The sequence below is a fragment of the Papaver somniferum genome, unplaced genomic scaffold, assembly GCF_003573695.1.
Source record: "Papaver somniferum cultivar HN1 unplaced genomic scaffold, ASM357369v1 unplaced-scaffold_125, whole genome shotgun sequence".
Taxonomy (NCBI): domain Eukaryota; kingdom Viridiplantae; phylum Streptophyta; class Magnoliopsida; order Ranunculales; family Papaveraceae; genus Papaver; species Papaver somniferum.
In genome coordinates this window covers 3856906-3877347 of record NW_020621603.1, presented here as the reverse complement: position 1 = coordinate 3877347, position 20442 = coordinate 3856906, and positions in this window count along the sequence as shown.

Genomic DNA, 20442 nt, shown 5'->3' with positions numbered 1-20442 from the left:
GATACAACTTGTATATTCTTCCTTGAAATTTTGATCATAATAAAATGATCAAGTCTCTAATATTAAAGTTTCATATATATGTGAAAAGACTAGGGTACCCAAATATGCCTCAATCTAAACTTTTCCACCTATAAGTCCTTTCTCTGAAAGTGATTGTCTATAGACCGAGTCGAGACAATACAACTAATCGGTTAACACTTCGTGTGATCGTCTATGGATAAAGATCGAGACAATATGACAACAAGATAACTTGTGTGATTGACTATGGATACAAGATTGAGACAATACAACAACGAAGTATGTTTACTTGATAAATAGTTCGGACTTAACCAAATACAATAGGATTAATATCAAGTAAATAGGAATTAACATTTCTGTATTTTACTTCTAATTATAAAAACAATTATAATTGTGAAAATATAAAAGTAAAAGACACGGCAAGATTTTGTTAACGAGGAAACCGCAAATGCAGAAAAACCCGGAACCTTGTCCATAATTGAATACTCTCAGGATTAAGCCGATATACAAAATCAAACCAACTTCGTATAGTTGATACCAAGCAACTAAACCTATAGTTCACCTAGTTCCATCTGTATTCCCACGCCTCCAACTTGTAATAAGTCACGTACTTGGAACAATTCCTTCGGTTCGTATTCCAAACAGTAAAGGAACAACAACTTTGTTTGGTAACAACTCTTTTCAACCAAGTGATATGAATTCGACAAAAGGCTCTTCCGTTTATCCCAATAAACTCCTTTGTCAGGTTCTTGAATCTATCTAATAACAACTACCAAGGTAATTGTCAAGAATTTGCAATCAATACTTTAAATCACAAATAATTGTATTGGTGCCAATCTACTCAACTAAACAATCCAATCTGCCATAAGGATACACCGATTATAGTTGGATCCTCTTCAACCGATTATGAACCCAAATCAGAAATCTTCTTCGTCTTCATATCTTCTTAGATCTTCAATAAATACCTGCACACAATCAACTTGAATCTCTTGTGATCAATCACGCAAAGAACGGAGTCTGTTAATAATGGATTATCACAAGACGTCTTTAGATCTACAAACAGTCTAAAGATCCCTGTCAAAACTTCGATCTAGTTTGAGTGAATCTTATATTAGAAGAGAAGATTCTCAAGCATAAAAAAAACTAGGTGCAATCAAAGTTCAACAAACGTTAGTCAATAAAATCAATCGAAAACTAATAATAAACCATAATTATCTAGTTTCCCACCAACAGTACTAATAGAGCTTCTCAATCCCAAAGAAGTCTTTAAACTGAGCGGCCGTAAGAGATTTCGCCTAATTAGGTTACTTTCCTCTCCGAATAGGTGGCTCCACCAGTAAAAACACAACTAGGTAGATTTGCTGGCTCTGGGGATTAGTTTGTTCGAAATGCAAACTTTGATATTTATAGACCAAGGAAGTTTGGACACGAAGAAACTTCCAAAACTAAAAATATTCTCAAGATATGCAATAAATTCCAAATTCGGTTTCCATAATTCCTGGAAATGCTTTGTCCAAATATTGATTGAAACCGCTAAGAAAATATCCAATTAGTAAATGCACATTACTAATTTTTATTTTCCAAATATAAAATTAAAAACCTTAATTAAAAAATTCTCAATTTATTTTCGATCCGAGATTTTTCCTTTAGCTATTAAGGAATATCTTTGAACAATAAAAGATAAGCGTTACTGCACATGTTCAAAGTATGTCGACATCTTTATATTTCCATATTAACAAAATATATTTTTCAGTGTCTCTAAAAACTCTAGGAAATCCGAAAAGTTAATTTTGGTCAAGTTTGTGTTATAACCGAGTACACCTCTCACTAGGATCGGTTACCGGTTACTAGGGTCTGTTACACCTCTCACTAGGATCGGTTCCAATATGTTGCACCTCTTACTAGGATCGGTTACCACATATATATGGTATCTAACTTGTATTTGGTGCACATGTTCATAGGATTGGTTCCCCAATAACAAAAAAAACTTGTTGCACCTCTTACAAGGATCGATTCCCCTTTTGTGATCGGTTTAACTAATAAAATTCATACCAATTACAACAAATCGATCATACCATCTCAGGTGATTACTTAAGATTGGTTTCACTAATAAAAGTCATACAAATACAAAAGTCAGGCTTTGTGAATAGTTTTACCAAGAACATAAGAAATTCATGAGTTGTTATACTAATCACACATATTGGTATTTCAATAGATTTACAATGAATAACAATACCAATAAGCCTAGCAATTTCCTTTTCGATTCACAAAACAAGTTTATGAATTTACTTCCTTTAAACGAATGTAAAACATTGTTTCCTGGGATGAAATCTTCACCTCATACCCATACATAATCACAATAGCATTCAAACGATTATGTCGATGTCTTATATATGAAGTTCAAAAGATAAGCGTTATACTTTGTATTGTATTCCTTAATACTACGTCTAACTAGAGTATAATCATTCATAGCTTCGCAGGTTGTTTTCAATATGCACGACTTGAAAGATACGTTAGAGAATGAAACAGTTCAAGTCAAATATTACTAACCTCAAGTGGATGGATGATGTTGTCGTTGTAGCTTTGTACTTCTTCACATTCTTCAAGTCTTCACGTAGTACTTATAATGTCTCATATCCTAATACTTTCAATCTAACCTATACGAAGTTGACTCTAGTACATAATCAAGCGACTCTTTAAATGAGTTTTGATTCACTAAAATATGACAACTAAACTTGACATACCAACGCTTGGTGGGTTCAACCGAGCTATGCTCTAACAATCTCCCCCTTTGTCAATTTTAGTGACAAAACTCTTACACCATATGGATAAACAAATTACAAGAATTCATTACACATATGCTTGATTCCCAAATTCAACAACACAATAACCTTTCTATATTCAATCCATAAATGCCGTTGTTGACATTATAATAACAAAGTTAATACTCCCCCTAAAGGTAAGATAGGTATATTTTCAATCCGCTCGTCTTTGTTATTTCCATTATCATATGATATCCTACTCCCCCTTAGTCTATGCTTTACTGTTTCTCCCCGTTATTGTCACAAATTGACAAAGGTACGGGCAAATAAAAGACAAACCGAAAGGATCTTACAAATCTCACAAGACTTGCAAACATATAAGAGTTAAGCAAGAGGGTTCCACACACCATTTTTTATAACCAATATCAAAACCGAAACTACAAAGTAATTTTGTTTTGATATGCTATCAAGGAAACAATTGTCCGAAGCAATTTTCCCTAATAGTTTAGCAAACTAAAAATCGACTAATCACCTTAGTTCCTTTGCTAAACAGTTTGCACAAATACAATCGCTTATTTGATAAGACCAAAATAAAGATAACTTTATTTCTCTCATCGGGTTCTAATTATCCATATAACTTAGACCTTTCACTTTTAAACAATATAAGTACTAGGTTAGTTAACTAGAATTTCTTGTTAAGGAATTACGATTAGACTTGAATAACCAAAACCTCCACTTTGATAAGTCTAACTAAGATCAGAATTAACTTAGTTTCTCTTATCCGGAATCGAATTGGACTAAACAATTCATCCCGAAAACCTTTTCTTTTGTTAAGCCATAAACAATTCATACAAACCAAATAAATCAACTTGCATAATTATTTACCTCAATCGGAAGCAGTTGAAACAACATAGACATTAAAGCACCGCAATTGCACCGAAATTTTGTAAGCCTAAACGATTGATACCAAACAATAAAGCAAGATAACGATAGTTTTTCTTAACCGAAAACAATTGAATCACACACATATCCATACACAAATAATGGAATACAACATCAATTGTACCTAAATTTTTTTAAGCAAAAGCAATAAACATATGCAATAAAATCAGGCTTTTCTTAAACTGGAAAACGATTAACTAACAAATTCGTACCTCAAATTTCGCATCCTGTTCTCTAATAATGTTTGCATTTTCTTTCTAGGGAGAATTAATACCGAAATATCATTATGTTGTCATCCTTATGCAAGACAAAAATAATAACAACAACCAACCTTTACCAGAGAAAGGTTAAAAACCGGTTTTAATTATTGCAAGCAAAAGTTGAAAACCCCGAAACACATATGTTTTTATGGTAAACCAAACGATTCAACATATTGTGACTTTTTAACATATTGTTTCAATCAGAACCCCTCTTGATCCTTTGATAAATCCTACCAACATGGGCTAGAACTTAATCCTGCTAAACCAAAAAGTCACCCAAACCATACGGGTTCACACTATATGAGATCGAATTTTAAGGTCATAAAAACAGAAATCAAACATCCCATAAAATGAATACAAAAAGAAAAAAAATATAAACATTTATTCATATGAATATGGTTCTTGGAATCGGTCATACCACACTTCCAAACAAGTTTAGAATTGGTTATAACACACGAATTCATACACAAAAGTGTTTTAGGCATAACTTTCGCATACTAAGTCTGAATTCAGTTGTTTTTGGCTCATTTTAACCGTGGAAGCACGAGCTACACATATATGATCAGTAGACATTGATATCATCAACTCAAAATTATCGTTTCTATCAAAGGCTCAAATATAGATGGAGAAGGTATGAGTATAGAAGAAAATAAATCTCCCTAAGGATGTTAATTAGATATATAATAACCGAGAGATCATGTGCTTAGTTTTTTCATGTGCTTTCTCATCTTTCAAAAGATTGAGAACTAAGGTGAGCATGCAAATTCCAACACAACTAGGTTGTGCTTAGTTGAGCCTTGTCTTGTTCGTCACGGGTGACTAAGACAGAATCATCACTCTTGACCTCTTGTTTGGTTTGTTTTCTCTTGTTCCGTCTCTTGTTTTTCAACTTTGACTTGTGATGAAGAGTATCATTATCATAACGTCCACTAATACAAGAGAATTCAGACATGATGTCTTTCTTTAGTATTTCAAGAAAACTCTTGTAATTATTGTCACCAACAATAAACACCTGAGAGTCATTCTTGTGACTAACTTTTGGTCCCTTCTTGGCTATGGAGGATTTTGGGACCCATTTAGAGTTGGGTTTCGCAGGAGCAGCTTTCTCCTTCATACCATTAGGATCATTGTCCTTTTGGGTATTTTGCGAAACAACCTTTCTCCAATTTGGAACATCAGATCTTGTCTTTGCATTTAAAAAGTCATCTCTCTTTCTATAATTGGTTTTTTTTATGATATTACCTTGTATAGTGATATGCAAAGTTTGAACTATCATCATAATAATTCTTTTGCCTAAACTTAGGACAATAACGATCTGATTTCTTATGAGGAGCAAACTTACCCAATTCGTTTGATACAAAAGAAAGTGAAGCTTGCATCTTACAAACTTTGCATCCCCATTGCAAGTGTCTTTTATTACCACAATAATAACAATGCTTAGTATAAATATACGAAGTATGAGTTTTAATGTTACCTTTTTGTGGATCCGATTGCATTGGAGATCGACGAGTTTTCTTCTTCTTCTTCTCCTTATCCTTGTTCAACGTTGTTGCTTTCTTGACATTGGTAGAAGTGCTCTCTTTGATTGTTGCTGGTTGAACACAATTCTTAGGCTTGACTAGCTTTACTTCTTTACAAGAGATAGTATCATTTTTGACAACATTGGAAGCCTCTGGCTGAGAAGAATTAGTAGCTTTAACAAATTTTACCTCTTTGTTAATATTTGAAACATCTATTCCCTTATAGCCCAATCCTCGTGTATCACGATATTTCTACTTGCTTCTAACATTGAGGTTAAATTGTTTGAGCTGACGTCGAACTTTTTAAGGTCCTAAATTTATTCTTCCAATGTCTTGATTTTTTCAAAAGAGCACCAGCTGGATCAGCCTTAAAATGTTTTTTTCTTGAGAGATATACACTTTCTTTCTCTTCAAAACTATTTTGTTGAGAGTTAATCCTTGCATCAGATTCAACAAGTTTCTCTTCCAACAAGTGAATTTTTTCAAGAGCAACATCACACTCTTTCTCTACCAATCTTTTTTGAGAGAGACTAGCACTGGATTTTTCTTCAAGACCTTGTATTTGTCGAAAATTAGACATTTCTTTCGATTTAGCACGTTTCTTTTCCAACAAAAACAGTTATCTTCGAAGATTTTCACATTCTAATTTCTTAGAATTTAGATCGTTTTTACGATCTTCAAGAAGATATTCAGCGGTGCGAGAACCATAATATTGTCCCTGAAAAACTTTTTTCAACTTCTTGTTCTGTTGACATAGAGGGGTTAAGTGATCAATGGCATCAGAAGTTTTTAGTTTACTCTTTCCCAAAGGCTTCAGTATCTTGGAGTATTTTGAGATTTCATCATCAACATCTCGATCAATATCTGAGTCACTATCATCGGATTTTTCATCCAACTTATTTTCTAGGCATGATTCCCAGTTATCACCAGTTTCTACATCATTAACAAGATGAACTTGTCTAGTAGATTCCCTTTCATGAAGGTCTTCAGATATTGAATCGTGGATGCCAGTTAATTCAAAACTCTTGATGTCTTGCTTTACGTTAACTGAATCATTATCAGGTTCTATAATAACCATTTTTAGATTCCAGTCTTATAGGTTGGATCACACCAAACACAGTTTGTTAGATGTTTTCATGTTTACCCGCTCTGATACCAATTGAAAAGACGAGGGTACCCAAATATACCTCAATCTAAAACTTTTCCACCTATAATTCCTTTCTTCGAAAGGGATTGTCTATAAACCGAGTCGAGACAATACAACTAATTGGTTCACACTTCGTGTGATCGTCTATGGATATGAGATCGAGACAATACGACAACAAAATAACTTGTGTGATTGATTATGGATACAAGATCGAGACAATACAATAACGAAGTATGTTTACTTGATAAATGGTTCAGACTTAACCAAACACAATAGGATTACTATCAAGTAAATAGGAACTAACGTTTGTGTATTTTACTTCTAATTATTAAAACAATTATAATTGCGGAAATAGAAAAGTAAAAGACACGGCAAGATTTTGTTAGAAGGAAACGGCAAATGCAGAAAACCCCGGGACCTTGTCCAGAATTGAATACTCTCAGTATTAAGCCGCTATACAAAATCAAACCAACTTCGTATAGTTGAGACCAAGCAACTAAACCTATAGTTCACCTAGTTCCGTCTGTATTCCCACGCCTCCAACTTGTAATCAATCACGTACTTGGAACAATTCCTTTGGTTCGTATTCCAAACAGAAGAAATCTGTTTGGTAACAACTCTTTTCAACCAAGTGATATGAGTTCGACAAAAGGCTCTTCCGTTTATCCCAATAAACTCCTTTGTCAGGTTCTTAGATCTATATAATAACAACTACCAAGGTAATTGTCAAGATTTTGCAATCAATACTTTGAATCACAAAGAATTGTATTGATGCTGATCTATTCAACTAAACAATCCAATATACCACAAGGATAAACTGATTATAGTTGGATCCTCTTTAACCGAAACAAGTATTGTTCACACCAAAGATTATGAACCCAAATCAGAAATCTTCTTAGATCTTCAATAAATACCTGCACACAATCAACTTGAATCTCTTGTGATCAATAACGCATAGAATGGAGTCTGTTAACAATGGATTATTACAAGACGTCTTTAGATCTACAAACAGTCTAAAGATACCCGTCGAAACTTCGATCTAGTTTGAGTAAATCTTATATCAGAAGAGAAGATTCTCAAGCATAAACAAACTAGGTGCAATCAAAGTTCAAAAACCGTTAGTCAATCAAATCAATCGAAAACTAATAATAAACCGTAATTACCTAGTTTCCTACCAACGGTAGTAATAGGGCTTCTCAATCCCAAAGAAGTCTTTAAACTAAGCGGTCGTAAGAGATTTCGCCTAATTAGGTTACTTTCATCTCTGAATAGGTGGCTCCACTAGTAACAACACAACTAGGTAGTTTTGCTGGATCTGAGGATTAGTTCTCGAAATACAAACTTTGATATTTATAGACCAACGAAGTTTGGACACCAAGGAATTTCCAAAACCGAAAATATTCTCAAGATATGCAATAAATTCCAAATTCGGTTTCCATAATTCCTGGAAATGCTTTGTCCAAATATTGACCGAAATCTCTAAGAAAATCTCCAATTAGTAAATGCACATTACTAATTTTTATTTTCCAAATATAAAATTAATAACCTTAATTAAAATATTCTCAATTTATTTTCGATCCGAGATTTTTCCTTTAGCTATTAAGGAATATCTTTGAACAATAAAAGATAAGTGTTACTGCACATGTTCAAAGTATGTCGACATCTTTATATTTCTATATTAACCAAATATATTTTTAGGAAATCCGAAAAGTTAATTTTGGTTAAGTTTGTGTTATAACCGAGTACATCTCTCACTAGGATCGGTTACCAGTTACTAGGGTCTGTTACACCTCTCACTAGGATCGGTTCCCACATGTTGCACCTCTCACTAGGATCGGTTCCCATATGTTACACCTCTTACTAGGATCGGTTCCCACATATATATGGTATCTAACTTTCATTTAGTGCACATGTTCATAGGATCGATTCCCCAATAACAAAAAAACTTGTTGCACCTCTTACAAGGATCGATTCCGCTTTTGTGATGGGTTTCACTAATAAAAGTCATACCAATTACAACAGATCGATCATACCATTTCAGGTGATTACTTAAGATTGGTTTCACTAATAAAAGTCATACCAATACAAAAGTCTGGATTTGTGAATAGTTTTACCAAGAATATAAGAAAGTCATGAGCGGTTATACTAATCACACATATTGGTAGTTCAATAGATTTGCAATGAATAAGAACACCAATAAGCCTAGCGATTTCCCTTTTCAATTCACAAAACAAGTGTATGAATTACTTCCTTTAAAACATTTTTTCCTAGGATGAAATCTTCACCTCATACCCATACATAATCACAATAGCATTCAAACGATTATGTCGATGTTTTATATACGAAGTTCAAAAGATAAGCGTTATACTTTGTATTGTATTCCTTAATACTACGTCTAACTAGAGTATAATCATTCATAGCTTCGCAGGTTGTTTTCAATATGCACGACTTGAAAGATACGTTAGAGAGTGAAACAGTCCAAGTCAAATATTACTAACTCAAGTGGATGGATGATGTTGTCGTTGTAGCTTTGTACTTATTCACATTCTTCAAGTCTTCACGTAGTACTTATAATGTCTCATATCCTAATACTTTCAAGCTAACCTATACGAAGTTGACTCTAGTACATAATCAAATGACTCTTTAAATGAGTTTTGATTCACTAAAATATGACAACCAAACTTGACATACCAACGCTTGGTGAGTTCAACCGAGCTATGCTCTAACAATCTCCCCCTTTGTCAATTTTATTCACAAAACTCTTATATCATATGGATAAACAAATTACAAGAATTCATTACACATATGCTTGATTCCCAAATTCAACATCACAATAACCTGTCTATATTCAATCCATAAATGCCGTTGTTGACATTATGATAACAAAGTTAATACTCCCCCTAAAGGTAAGATAGGTATATTTTCAATCCGCACGTCTTTGTTATTTCCATTATCATGTGATATGCTACTCCCCCTTAGTCTATGCTTTACTATTTCTCACTGTTATTGTCACAAAATGACAAAGGTACGAGCAAATAAAGGACAAACCGAAAGGATCTTACAAATCTCAAAAGACTTGCAATTATATAAGAGTTAAGCATGAGGGTTCCACACACCATTATTGATAACCAATATCAAAACCGAAACTAAAAAGTAATTTTGTTTTGATATGTTATCAAGGAAACAATTGCCCGAAGAAATTTTCCCTAATAGTTTAGCAAACTAAAAATCGACTAAGCACCTTAGTTCCATTGCTAAACAGTTTGCACAAATACAATCGCTTATTTGATAAGACCAAAATAAGGATAACTTTATTTCTCTCATCAGGTTCTAATTATCCATATAACTTAGACCTTTCACTTTTAAACAAGATAAGTACTAGGTTAGTTAACTAGCATTTCTTGTTAAGGAATTCCGATTAGACTTGAATAACCGAAACCTCCACTTTGATAAGTCTAACTAAGATCAGAATTAACTTAGTTTCTCTTATCCAGATTTGAATTGGACTAGACAATTCATCCCAAAAACCTTTTTTTGTTAAGCCATAAACAATTCATACAAACCAAATAAATCAACTTGCATAATTATTTACCTCAACCGGAAGCAATTGAAACAACATAGACATTAAAGCACCGCAATTGCACCGAAATTTTGTAAGTCTAAACGATTGATATCTGATAAGTGCATAATTCATATGATTTAATGTGCATTCCATACTTGTTTTAGCTATTATTCTTGCACATTTTCGTATTATTACTCTTGTTTTATCTTATTTGCATCTATTAGGTGAATCATCCAAAAAGGAGCTACAAAGTGCTGAAAAGAGCTAGGAAGAAAAGTATTTCAAGTATCCAAGTGCCCAAGTCCAAGAGAAGTGGAAGAAGAGTGACAAAAAGGAGCAGAACGCTCAAAATCAAGAGAAGGGCCAAATACAGATCTTAACTCATTCAAATTAAGGATTTCTCATCATCATCTTAATATAAAAAGAATGCAAAAAGAATGAGTTCATTCCGAGTTCGGACGAAGAAGTTGTGGCAAAAACAAGCTTTTATCGAATACCGAAGAGATTAAAGTATGCAAATGGGTACGCATACTTTAAGTCCAAAAGTTTCTGCTGGATTTTGCAGTATGTGTACTGGTACGCATACTTAGCAAGTAGGAAAACGTGTACTCATACCTTGGAAGGCCTAAGGGCACGTTTGGAGTCGTTATTTCGTGTTTTCGGGTCGGGTTCATGAACCGAACTAAATACGTGAAGACCAAGCAATGTAAACCTATAAAAAGGTGTTAGGTTATGTAAAATGATATCACATCAATAAGTCACAAAATCGTAAGTCTTGGAGAGGAGCAAAATCACACGGAGCGAAAGTTAGGGTTTCGGAGCGATTCTCAATCGTAACAATATCTCTAACCTTTTCTTATATGTATATCATGGGTGTTTCTACATCCACGAGTATCTAAACACCTATTGATTAAGTTATAAACAAGATTTGAGTTATTATATTAATCTACTTTGAAGTTCTTCGTATGATTATCAATTGTTTATACTATTTGAAAATTTATGATTGATTGATAGATTGTTTAGGTGGCCAACTAAATTGATTTGTTGAATCAATCTATTGCTAGTATTGAGTTAGGATATAAGTAATCGTCGAATAACTTGTACACAAGTAGAGAACACAAAACCTTGCAAAGGGATTCTGTGGAGCGATTGTGTGTATAAACAACACTAAAAAGTGGACCTTGATCTAAGAGTCTAACTAGTAGGATCAACCTATAAATTCACAAAAGATAAAGCATTCGACTAAATTACACCTTGAGTGATCTACTACTAGGTGGTTTGGATGAATAGAATCTGGTAGGCGAGAACTTCTGTATCCAGTGATATAAGGAATTTAGGGGATATCACTGATCTAGTTGTTATTCCACGGTTGGTGATAAGCTATGATTAACGACGAGTAGGCAACTATAATAACTCATTGACGGTTTATTAACGAAGAAGGATTCCTCGATCATATCTCTCTTTATTGCTTACAACTTAATATTTTCAATTGCTCTTATTTACTTTATTCGAAATCTAAAACAAAACCCCCCTTTGTGACACTTTGACAACTAAAACTCACTGCTCTTCGTGGGAACGATCCTTACTTCCATTATATTACCAGTTAATTGTGTGGAAATAACATTATTAATTTGATTGCACTTACGACACGCATAAAATTTTGGCGCCGCTGCCGGGGAGCAGTCGGTAGCTTTAGTTGGTATTTTTTATTAGTTTTATTATTGTTTTTAGAATTTCTTGTTAGTTTTTAATTTTGTTTTCTAGATTTTTATTTTTAGGTACTTAATCTCTGGCGCCGAAAGATTGGATTATCAGAGGTGTGGTATTTAAACCCGTAAAGGAACGTACTACAAGCACGTCAGCAAACATAACTAGAACCTTCAGAAGAGATTGTAGACGGCACAAACCCTCCACCACCTCCGCCCCAGGAGAGGAAGCTAAGAGAGTTGACATCTCCATTCGTAGATTCGCTACCACTGTGTATTACAATTACTAACCCAGTAGAGCTGAAGTTGAATCTTCTTCATCATCTACCAAAGTTCAAGGGACTTCCAGGTGAAGATCTGAATCGTCATCTTCGAAAATTTCAACAGAAGACGACAAGTCTTAGGCAAAGTACCGAAGACAGTGATACAACATTGTTGAAAGCTTTTCAATTCTCTTTAATAGATTCAGCGGAAGAATGGTTGTATTACCTTCCTCCAGGGAGTATTACAACATGGAATGAGATGAAAAAGCTATTTTTAGAGAAATATTTTACTGCTTCAAAAGCAGCCTCTGTTCGTAAGGAGATTAGTGGTGTTCTTTAGATTACTGGGGAGTCTCTCTATGAATACTGTGATAGGTACAAAAAGTTAGTGGCAATCTTCCCCCATCACAACATATCCCCAACACTCATCATTCAATACTTTTATGAAGGGTTACTTCCAGAGAAACAGAACTTGATTGATACAGCCGCTGGTGGTTCACTTACTGAAAAGACAATCTCGCGGGCAACCAGCTTGATTGAGAGCATAGCTTCGAATGCTCAAAAATTTTACACCAGAAATGACTCAAATGTCAAAAGAGATAGCAATATGGAGGAAACATCAAAGTCAGAACAATGGATGAACAATATAAAGAAGGTAGTACAAAGGATGGCAGCAGTAATCATTCCATCATACGGAGATGAAGCCGAGGTAAATGTCATATTTCCTAATCAGAGGCCAAGGTATGATCCCTATTCTAATACCTATACTCCGGGTTGGAAAGACCACCCAAATTTTAGTTATGCTAACAAACAAGCTGCAACTCCTAATCCATATGCGAGACAAAACGGATTTCAACAACAACCTCATAATGAGGAATCCAAGTTTGAAGCACTCATCTCCATAATCAAACAGGGTCAGCTAGAAACCAATCAATTCATACAGAAAGCCGAACAGAATCAGTTGAAAACTGATAACGCTATTAGAGATCTACAAACTCAAATGGGGAAAATGGCTACAAATATGAATCAAATGAAAGCACAATCTTCGACAAAGTTGCCATCCCAACCTTTTGTGAACCAAAGAGAGCATGTTAATGCAGTAACTCTAAGAAGTTGGAGACAAACTGAAGAGACAAATCAACAAAAAGAGGTTAGTAACGACATCGAAAAGGAAGTAGAAGCGGAAATCGTACCTAAGGAAAAGCCAACCTCAACCGGACAACCTAAGGACGGGGTTCCCACTTTTACCATACCACCTCCTTTCCCTAGTCGTTTTGCCAAATCCAAGAAAGATGCTCAAGACAAAGAGGTCATGGACATTTTCAGCAAGATACACATCAACATTCCATTTATTGAGGCCATCAGAACCGTAACCAGGTATGCCAAGGTTTTGAAAGATTTGTGTACAAGGAAGGGTACGTTGATTGCTAATGATATCACTCAAGTAGGCGAAAGTGCTACAGTTATGTTACTTAAGAAGATGCGTACAAAGTGTGAAGATCCTGGCGGTTGCACGGTACCTGTTACCATTGGTAATTGACGATTTGAGCATGCTTTGCTTGATTTGAGGGCATCCATAAGTGTTATGTCAGCCGGTGTTTATGATTCTTGAACTTGGACTTTTTTGAAAGAAGCAAAGATTACTATTCAATTGGCTAACAAGTCTAACATATATCCTAAGGGAGTCGTGGAGGATGTGTTAGTTCAAGTGAATCAGTTAATCTTTCCGGTTGACTTCTACATTGTGGATATGCACAATTGAGATAATTGTTCATCTACTTCTTTACTTTTTGGGAGACCGTTCATCAAGACTGCAAAGACGAAGTTTGATGTTGATAGTGGTGCACTCACTATGGAATTTGATAAGGAGATCATACGGTTCAATATCTTTGAAACCATGCGCTATCATAGTGATATTCACTCCCCTTTATTTATTGATGGTATTGGTTCGTTAGCGTAACAAATGTTTGATTTGAATGCTGAAGATGAACTTGGAGTTGTGCTACGGAACAATATTGATTTAGATGTTCACGGACAGCCGAACCTGGACGTTGACTTAGCCAAATGACTGGTGGATATGTGTGGTTCCTTAAAAGCACTAAAAGAAGCAAAAACGGGTAATATTTCTTATATTTCGTTACCCATAACTAATGAGGTTCCTTTAACTTCTATTGTGCAGGCACCGAAACTGGAACTGAAGCCGCTTCCATACCACCTAAAGTACTCGTACTTGGATGATAAAGAAGAACTTCCGGCGATTGTTGCAAAGAACCTCACCCCAATACAAGAAGAACGTCTACTTAGGATTCTGAAAGAGCACAAAACGGATATTGGTTGGACAATTGCTGATATCAAAGGCATTAGTCCATCCATGTGCATGCATAGAATCTTAATGGGAGATTATTTTAAGCCTGTACGTGATGTTCAACGTAGGCTTAACCCCCCAATGATGGAGGTCGTGAAGAAAGAGATCCTCAAATTACTAAGTGTGGGGGTGATTTACCCAATTTCTGACAGCAAATGGGTTAGCCCAGTTCAGGTGGTGCCTAAGAAACCAGGTGTCACTATTGTTAGAAATCAAGATGATGAACTTGTTCCTACAAGAGTTCAATAAACATGATGGAGAGTGTGCATAGACTACATAAAGCTTAATGCCGCAACTCGAAAGGATCACTTTCCTTTGCCTTTCATCGATCAGATGTTAGAGAGGTTAGCGGGACACTCACATTATTTTTTTTGGATGGTTATTCGGGGTATAATCAGATTGTTATTGCACCAGAAGATCAAGAGAGGACTACTTTCACTTGTCCTTTTGGTACGTTTGCTTATAGACGGATGTCGTTTGGTCTTTGCAATGCACCTGCCACTTTTCAGAGATGTATGGTCAGTATATTTTCGGACTACGTGGAACGTATAATTGAGGTATTTATGGATAATTTTAGTATTTATGGTCGTTCATTTGATATTTTTTTACAAAATCTTGAACTTGTGCTTAAAAGATGCATAAACACTAATCTTGTTCTAAATTGGGAGAAATGCCACTTTATGGTAAACCATGGAATAGTGCTTGGTCATATTGTGTCCTCTCGAGGGCTTGAAGTTGACAAAGCAAAGATAGACTTAATATGAAGCTTACAATACCCACTTCGATGAGGGAGATTCGTTCTTTTCTTGGTCATGCAGGTTTTTACAGGCGGTTTATCAAGGATTTGTCCAAAATCTCAATGCCAATGTGCAAATTATTGCAAAAGGAGGTTATTTTTGACTTCAACAAGGAGTTGCAAGGAAGCCTTTGATGAATTGAAACAATTGTTGACAACTGCACCAATTATCAAGTCACCCGATTGGAGTTTGCCATTTGAATTAATGTGTGATGCAAGTGACTATGCAGCTGGAGCCGTTTCGGGTCAAAGAGTAGACAAGCTGTCTCATCTGATTTATTATGCATCTAGGACCCTGAACGATGCACAAATCAATTATTCTACCACCGAGAAAGAATTTTTGGCTATAGTATTTGCACTAGAAAAATTTAGATCCTATTTGGTGGGTTCAAAAGTTGTTGCGTATTCTGATCATGCAGCACTTAGGTACCTACTAAAGAAGAAAGAAGCTAAGCCAAGACTTATACGGTGGATACTAGTATTGCAAGAATTTGATTACGAAATCAAGGATAAAAGAGGTGTTGAAAATACTGTTGCTGATCACCTTAGTAGATTTGTTGTTTCCGAAGAAGAACTTCCTTTATAAGATCGTTTTCCAGACGAACAACTTTTCTAAATTGAAGATTCAACACCTTGGTACGCGGATATAATGAACTACTTGGTTACGAGACAAGTACCTAGTACAATGTCTAATTTTCAAAAGCTTAATCTTAAGAAAATATCCAAGCAGTATGTGTGGGATGAGCCCTACTTGTGGAAATACGGCTCTGATCAAATCATCCGCAGGTGCGTACCTAATTTTGAATTTCAATCTATTGTTACTTTTTGTCATACTTATGCATGTGGTGGTCACTTTAGTTCTAAACGTGCCGCTTTCAAAGTACTTGAAAGTGGCTTTTATTGGCCCACCCTATTTGAGGATGCATATATTTTTTGCAAATCTTGTGATAGATGTCAAAGAACGGGCAATCTAGGTGGTCGAAATCAAATGCCACTCACACCACTTCTTGTTGTTGAAGTATTTGATGTGTGGGGAATTGATTTTATGGGTCCTTTTGTCAATTCTAATGGAAAATTTTATATACTTCTTGTTGTGGATTATGTTTCTAAATGGGTGGAAGCTAAAGCCACCCCTACTAATGATTCTCAAGTTGTTTGTGAGTTTGTGAAGGAATCTATTTTTTCTAGACATAGTACACCAAGAGTGGTTATCAGTGATGGAGGTTTTCATTTTCAGAAATCTTTTCATGTTGTACTCAAGAAGTACAACATAATACACAAGGTCGGTACGCCGTATCACCCACAAACTAGTGGGCAAGCTGAAATCTCAAACCGAGAGATTAAATCCATTCTTGAGAAAACCGTAAACACTACACGGAAAGATTGGAGTTATAGGCTTACGATGCACTTTGGGCATATAGAACGGCGTACAAAACACCGATTAGTATGTCTCCATATCGGTTGGTCTATGGCAAAGCATGTCATCTTCCGGTTGAACTTGAACACAAGGCATATTGGGCGATAAAGATGTGCAACATGGACTATGACAATGCGGCGAAACAAAGGAAGTTGCAACTCAACGAGGTAGAGGAGATACGTAATGATGCTTACGAGAATTCTGTATTTACAAGGAGAAGACGAAACTTTTCCACGACAAGATGATTTCTCGAAAGAATTTTGTTCTGGGGCAAAAAGTTCTTTTATTTTATTCTCGTCTTAAACTATTTCCTGGTAATCTAAGGTCCAGATGGATTTGCCTGTATGGTGTTACTAATGTTTGTTCTCATTGGGCAGTTGAAATTTTTAGTCTTAGAGATGAAACAAATTTAAAGGTGAACGGACATATATTGAAGCCATATGAAAGCATTGCTTATGTGGATATGGATGTGCAAGGATTTCATGATTATCTCCCTCTGGAGGAGTAATTGAAAGGATGCCAAATCGGGCTGAGGACATTAAACTAAGCGCTACATGGGAGGCAACCCATCGGTTTTGTATCTCTATCCATTTTTTTTTAAGTTTTCTTAGTTTTGCATATCATATCTTGCATTCCCATATTGAATTTTACAAAGTCCTATATCTATAAGGGATATTTTGACTTTGAGTCACAACAAAGTGACCAGATTTGCGTTTAGGTCACCAGAAAATTTTAATTAGAGTTTGGGTCATGGACCGTCTTGGCAATCGTAGAATCTGTTAAATGCGTAAAATGACTAAATATAACATGGATTTGAAATTATTTACTAACTTTGCCACTTAACGTGTCCCGTGAAGATAACACTTGTAAATCCAAATATAAAACTCTTCCACGACCTCTTCTTTACAGTTTCACCGCCTCCATCAAAACCTTAAACATTCTCCGCTAGAACTTCCACTCTCATGATGACTACTATATTCATCACTACCAGCTAGAAATCCAAATCCTAAGTTTTACTAATGGAAACAAAACGCTTTCCTTCTACCTCAACCATATCTCAGTTCCCAAAAATTTTCTAACAAAACAAGTTCTTGCGGATCTTGTTTGTCTATGATTCTTACTTAAATTACTTATCAATTTCAATTAGTGAATTGCAATTTTTTGATTTGAGGGAGTTTAGTCTGTGCAATTTTGAAGGTTTTATCTCCCTGAAAATTGGCAATTGGGGATTCATAAATTATCCATGATACTGTGAAATCAACGACTTCAATCGAAGAAATGATATATTTTGAATTATGGGTTGTGTTGAAATGAAAAAACAAAAGGTTATGGAGTGGATCGGTGAAGCTATGAAGCTTGAATGGAATAGAAGGGGTGGTGGTGGTGGTGGTCCGTAATATTTTTCTTATGATGAATGATTGTAAATTAATAAAGATTTCGTGTTTAGCTGGGTTTAGAAATGTTCGGTGTTTATCAAATTTGTGTTTGCAGTAAAGAAAGCTATGGATTCTGGCGCAAAAATACCCCTGTTCAATCTCTTCACCACATGTTCTTGCACATCATATGTTTGAAGAAAGTTCTGAGCGAAATATTTCATATGTTTTAGTATTTGTTTGTTGATTTTGCTTGTTATTGTTTTGATTTAACTAATTTCATTTGAATCCGCAAGGGTGTTGGGTATTGGTGCATGTGGTGCCGGAGGCGATGGAGGTGTTGCTTGAACTGGAGGATGCGGAGGTGGTACTGGTTGTCCCGGAGGTGGTGGTGGTGACAGCTATGTTAACGGCACCTAACAGAGTTGGAAAAATTAACTTTTTTTTTTGTTTTGTTTTAAATGATTAACTAACGGTCAAGACGGTCAACGCCAGTCTTGTGACCCAAACTTTTATTAAAAAAATTTGGTGACGCAAACGCAATTCTGGTCACTTTGTTGTGACCCGAAGTCAAAATATCCCTATTTATAATGAAAGTTTTGACGAATTCTCGTCAGAAAATTCTGACTGCGCACTTGTCACCAAAATAGCTCTCGAGATTTCATACGAAGTTCGATTTGAGTGGTTGACCCCAACTTTTAAAGATCACAGAGTCATATTTCTTTTCCAAAAAGAAAATCTGAATTCGGAGTCTGTTAAGTTGGAACAATAGACTTGGACATTTGAGTTTCGATATTTTTCCAGAATTTTTTCAGATTGCTTGTCTGTCAGTACGGAGGCCATAAAAGTCAGACCGTTTATCGAAACACTGTGCACTTTTGATACGTTATAGAAAAGATGTAGGCGAACAACTTTCGTTTAGGATGTTTTTCCTAGTTCCCTACCAATTGGTACATTTTTATAGTTTTTCAGGACTATTGTGTCAGAAACCAGAATTTTGGTTTTGAACATTGAGGACAATGTGGAGTTTAAGTGTGGGGGGCATTTAGTATCATACTATTTGCATATGCACATATAAAAAAAAATCATACTCTTTGATTTCTTGCATTCTTGAGACTGCATATTTTAGAGTTAATTATGAGCTATTTTAGGATGACACTCTAAACCATTTCAGGTTGAACAAATTCTTACGGCTGTAGATTGAGTTCCACTTTGCCGTTCTAAAATCCTTAAATGTATACGTTCCTAATTGAATGTGAAACTCAGCTATGGTAGTCGTTTGAAAGATTCATCCTCGCAATTAAACATTACTGAATCACTTTCTTTTTATTTTTGCAGTTTTATGTTTCTCTAAAGTGATTTGGTGGGATCCTGATACTGCCGTGGATGTTGTAGCAAGGTAATCATTGGTTAAGTATATAAAAGCCCCATAGACAATTATATTACACTCATAAAGAGTGAGCCAATATATATATATATATATATAAGGCACCTCTTCATTTATCGACACTTGGATAGCAATATGTGTGAAATGTTGTCCCTGTCTCTGTCGCTTAAACAAGCGTGGAACGCAGGATCCAAGGCAACTATCACGTATTTGCTGAAAAGGAGCATGCTCTTAGAGTATCTAATCATGTAGTTGATGAAAATAAAAACCATATCATCATTATATAGCAAGTCAAAAAGACTATTGATGAGGTTCTTGACGCTTGGAGAGCAGTATGTGTGAAACGTTGTCCCTGTCTGTCGCCTAAACAAGCGTGGAACGCAGGATCCAAGGCAACTATCACATACTTGCTGAAAGGAAACATGCGCGTAGAGTATCTAATCTCATGTGGTCGAGTTAAATGGGTGCTTCTCTTAACTATTGCGCTATAAATAAGAACCCTTTGACGACATTCATACAAGTATTGTGGGTAACATCTTTCACTTTAGTTAACATTTGCACACTTCACTTTTCTATTTCCATTCTCTTATCTATCCATGTGATTTCAGTATGCGAGTGTTGTGGAAAACGTTGCAACAAGTACGATGATTATCTTAGTAGAGTTTTGCAATTAGGTTGAATGTCTCACGTAAGTAATTGTTTGTGTGTGATGACTGGAATGTATGTGGGATGTTTGCAGCTAAAGAACATATGCAAGCTAATTATTTGGCTTTTACTTTGTGTTTATCCTTAGTGGTTCTTCCAAGGTGAGAAATTGGAATAGGTTTTGTGGGTATACCTCTTGTAAACCCTCACGAGAATATAACTCGTCCACTAGGGACACCTAGGGGTTTAAAGGCTTATTCTACATGCTAAGTGTAACCG